The sequence below is a fragment of the Corylus avellana genome, chromosome ca2, assembly GCF_901000735.1.
Source record: "Corylus avellana chromosome ca2, CavTom2PMs-1.0".
Classification (NCBI taxonomy): domain Eukaryota; kingdom Viridiplantae; phylum Streptophyta; class Magnoliopsida; order Fagales; family Betulaceae; genus Corylus; species Corylus avellana.
In genome coordinates this window covers 37,560,454-37,565,868 of record NC_081542.1, presented here as the reverse complement: position 1 = coordinate 37,565,868, position 5,415 = coordinate 37,560,454, and positions in this window count along the sequence as shown.

Below are 5,415 nucleotides of genomic sequence, written 5' to 3'. Positions count from 1 at the left end.
TATCAATGTAGCATTTTTTCTTTCTTTCTTTTTTTTTTTAAAAAAAAAATTACAGTTCCAACATAAAAAAGAAATCAACAACCAAAATTAAAAAAATAAAAAATAAAAAACAAAAAACAAAAACCAAAACTTAAACTTTAATTTTAATTTTAATTTTTTTTTTTGTTTTAAAAAAAACTAATTCCAAGTTAAAAATTAAAAATTAAGAATTAAATATAAACTTTAACTTTTATTTTTTATTTTTTATTTTTTAATATTTCTATTTTTTATTTGAGTGTATTTTTGTCATTTCAATCTAATTTAATGAGACTCCCGAATGGCGGGGGGTTTTGGTAAGCAAATGGTAGTTCAGAGAGTGTTAAAGTATTGATTAAGTGATTAAATTTACATATTCCTATTAGCTTAAGCTTTTAGGATAAATGGTAATTTAACAATCGGGTAGTGAGAGTGTCAGTTCATGGGGTCATATTGACGAATTGTGGTAGTTCATGGGAAAAAAATGTAATTACTCCTTATTATTTTGTTCGGTATATACCCTACATGTATTCTTGTGCTAGAGCTTATTAGTAAATATATTCGCATAAGCATAGGAAACTGAATTAATTTAGCATTTATATGCAATTATAAAATAGAGATTAGCTCACAAAGGATGTGCAGAGAACGGATTGTATATTCAATCACACATAATATTATAGAGGAGGGGCCTATATATAGAGACCAATAATAGAAATACATGTACGATGCCAATAACTAATGTGGGACAATTTACAATTTATTACCTAAAAGCCCCCCTTCAAACTCAAGATGGAGTGTGAGATGCCAACTTGAGTTTAGAGATAAGACTGCAAAAATGCCATGGAGGATGTGACTTTATGAAGAGGTCCACGAGCTAATTATGGGACACAATTGAACGATCAAAGTGCAGTCAGCCGTGAAGAAGATGCTAATAGACAAAATGACAATCAATCTCAATGTGTTTGATCCATTCATTTTTTCAATGGGTTGAAAGTTAAATGGAAAATGAAGAATTGAGCTTAGAATTATATCAAATTCTCCAATTAAATGTTTAAATTCTAGCAACCAATATTCTCAACATTTAATAACCAAAATATCATTCAAATTACAAGACCAGTTAGATTAGGAATTGAGCTTAGAGTAGGAGAAAAGAAAAAGATTTATTATTATTATTATTATTATTGAGGGTGCCGTGTGGAATTTTGGGTAGGAAAAAAAAGAATTTTTTTTTTTAAAAAAAAATTAATCAAAGCTTAACATGGCTCTACCACTGGACTTAATTGAGCTTAGGGTATAGGAATATGTAGACTACGGGTTGCATTTAGCCATATATTGTTCAAATCTGGGGGGACGCTTTCATTGATGGTTTCAAATAACTTATATCTATTTCAAGGATCCTATTGATAGGATGTCAACGAGTCTGTTCGTCTGGAGTTGCCCAAGATCATCTTTATACTTTATTTAGTTAAACGTAGGCCTTAGTTTATTCGGATCAAGTATTCATGTATGTATTGTATTTGGTGACCGGTCTTTGACCGATACATTTGGAAACATATCTATGTTATGATGCTTTTAGTTTCGCTTTAGTTATTATAATTGTGGTTTTTAAATTATTGCTATCTCTGTCGCTTAATTAAAGTCTTCTACTGCAGTCTCTCTTCGAAGAGGATGAGATCCGTGAGTCTTGTTCCGAAAGGGATAAGGCTAAGAGGCATACCATGGAGTCAGTTACCAGTTAATGATTTTCCTAGGGCATTACACTGTGAGTGTAGACCCACCAAACTATTCTCAATTCTAGAGAATAGCAAGAAGCATAAACTTGAGAAAAATAGATTTTTCTTTATTGAATATTTCTCACAATTCTTATGCACTCACAAGTATGTACCAGTGTGCAATATGCTTCTATAAAGTCGTCTATTTATAGATTTGGGTTTATTTGAACAGGTGAAAAAAGAGTTTATAGGATTAGAAGCCTAGTAGAACTATGATTACCAATCCTAGTAAACTAGGAATCATGGTCAAAAGGGGATTACTCGCCTTATGGCCGCCAGCCATGGGGAGAGATTCTCTCCCTATGTGTTACGTAAGGCTAGGTTTAACCCAAGCCCCTTTCCATGAAGTTCAAGGCTTGGGCTTATTTTTATTTCCTTGGCCCAATGCTCTTTTAACTTTGCTTAAACCTGTAGGATTAAATTCTCTGAGCCCAAAGCTCTTTCAATTGCCTAAGCCTTTAGGAATTAAATTCCTAAGCCCAATCAACTCTGAAAAACAAGCTATACAAGAATTAAATTCGTTGGCCCAAGTTTTATAAAATAAAACAACCCAAATAAATAAATACGTAACCGAGGTCTAAAACAAATAGTTAACTTACATTAGCTCAAAGAGGGACCTAAAGGAAAAAATACAATTAGCTCCAATAGGCGTGTGACACTTGTCACCCATGACATGTCACACGACACTATTAATCATAATTGATTTCACTAAACAAATGTGATTGCACTCTAATATGTATTTTTGAATTAATCAATTAATCCATGTGATATACTTATTTATTACATATTACCCCTCCATTGAGTTATTTTGTAGTCGAATCAAAGCTCATACACTATTACTTTATTCATTGCCTCTTTTCCTTGAGTACCCGATTTAATTACATGATTATCCTTTGTACCCTGTGAAACTCCATCTCACCTTGTATATATAAGTTTCAGTAAATCCCACTGAAACTCAGGCTCTAGCTTTGGAATAATCATTACCATTAAAATCTAAAGCAAGATGAATATTCCTCATCACTTTGTTCCTGACAAACGATTTGGCTTCCTTCTTGAAGAGGGTGCTCCCACAATGTTACATGCGATCGCCCAATGTATGGAGATGTTTACCATAGAAAGATCTCACTCATAAATCGGATACTCAAGGAAATTGTGAGGAGCAGCAAATCTAGCCAATAAATCTAAAATCCCCAAATATAAAACAAGATCAACAAATCCCATGTAAAATTCAACTACCAAATTCCTTAGTTTTGGGTCCAAAATGGTCTAATTTTTTAAATAAAAAACATGACTCTATCAAATCAAGTAGTATAGCATCCATGTTTAGTAGTATTCCACAACTCAAAACAAATATTATTTAAAACGAGAGATAATTGAGAACTGGCATCTAACAAGTCTTGCTTTCACACATTCTCCGAGAAGCCTTCATTTGAATCTGTAATTAGAATATGCTTTATATGTGAAATGCAATTTAATAAAGTAAGTAGTGAAGAACATGAAGAAATATGCATCATGTTAAGTAGAAGGCCAACTAGATAAAAATTATGCTTAATGCACAAAATACCCAAAAGACATCAAGTAATCATCATCTCACTCATCCACTTCAATTGTTAGATCTATAATTTCTTAATTTTTTTTCATTATATATTCTAATGTTTGTTTATTTAGTAGCATTTCTTTAAGAAAAAGATTCTTTACTAAGGCCAAAATTGCTTTAGTGTGTTTGATGTAGGACGATATTTACCTATATTTTTGGTGCAAAAAGAAAAATATTAAAAATATCAAAAATAATATTGGAGCAGTACCGTTTGATCAGAATTTTAACCGTTCTCAAACAATGAAAGTACAAAAGGAAAGACTTGTCTCAATTCAAGCTGATTGTCAATTATATTTAATTTTCTACTTAGATTAGGATTTTATTTTATTTTATTAGGATTTTATTTCTAGAATATTTTATTTGATTAGGACTTTATTTCTTTCCTTACTAGGATTAGATTTACTTTAGTTATTCAATTTCCTTATTAGAATTATGTTTACTATTGCTATTGAAATTATGTTTACTTTCTCTACAAGTATTTCTCTTCTATAAATAGGCTAACTTGCAGTGTAAAAGAGACTCATTCGAATTATTTTAAATTAGAGAAGTTTCTTTTAAATACTCTGTGGAGTTTTAGCCTACTGGCTTGTTTATCTTTTGCTTAGAAGACGCAAACGCTTCTAATTGTTATTACTTAGTCTTCCACTACATTAGTTGGTATCAGAAAAGGCTTTATCTTAATCATGGCTAATCAGTGCAATGGTGACGAACTTCTCTAACAACGCTACTTGTAGGAGAGGGGCTCTTTTGAGGGCTGAATTCATGGGGTATTTGAGTTGGCATTATACAGATTTGATGGCCAACTTCTGCTACAACAACAACTTCTATAACGACGTTGTTCGTGAGATGTTGTTTTGAGAGGTAAATTTTGGGATTTCCAACAAAAGACCCAAGAGTTCCAGCAAACAACACAACAAGTGATATGCTAGTTGCAAGAGATGATGGAGCGCATGCAGAGGAGTCTTATTCGTAATCACAGGGAGAATGATGCCTAGGATGATCGATAAGATCCGAGTGAAACCCGTTCAATTTTCTTATGTTGACAGATTCCTTGACGATGGCGTAAGTTGCATTTGACCTGTCCGTAGCCATATTCATAAATCTCCAAGTAGGCACTCTGCCATGAAGAGAATATTAATTAGGGATAAATGCAAAATTGGTCCTTGTGGTTGGCCTAATTTACAAATTACTCCTTGTGGTATAAAAAACAATTTATAGGTCCCTATGGTAGGCCAAAATAACATTTTACTTCCTAAATTCATTTTCTGTTAAATGACTTAACAGAAACCGTTTCCTTGCCACCTCACACCCAATAAAAGTAAGACACGTATTCTTTTTTATTTCTACTATTAAAAAATGACAAGTAAGCTTTTAAGATTATGGGCATCTTCGATCTGTGAGTTATTCTGAGATTTTTGGGCATCTGCGTTTTTGGAATAGTGCGTTTTTGGGCAATCTTTCTTTGGAAATTCGGATTTTTTTTGGGGCATTGAAGCATCTTCAAAAATTGTTTCTGGGCATCGGAAACAATCTATCCCTCTCTCTCTCTCTCTGTGTGTTGTTTTTTGTTTTTGTTTTTGTTTTATGGCAAGCATAATTGTGCTGTTTACTTGTAGGCACAATGATGAACATCAAATATCATTTTGGAGTAATATCTTTATTTGAAACTTCAATTGTTTGAACCCAATTTGTGGTGAAAAGGTTACATTTTGCAAGCTGTAGAACTTACTAGCACCTCCTTTCTCTGTTTATGATTCTCTGCTTACCATTGTGACGTTTTTGGCTGTTCTCTGGTGGTGATTTCAGTTATGCTACGAAACCCAACAACTCGCTTGAAGATGGATAGTGAATCGGTGAGGAAGATGAAGACGCACGGTGGGGATATAGGGCTTAGGGTTATTTACCATAGAATTGACATGGAGAGTGTGTTCTGGCGCCTCAAGATGACATGGAAAAGGTTACCTATCATTTTTTAAAATCCGAAATTAAAAAAACACATGTTGCATTTTTATTGGGTGTGACGTGGCAATA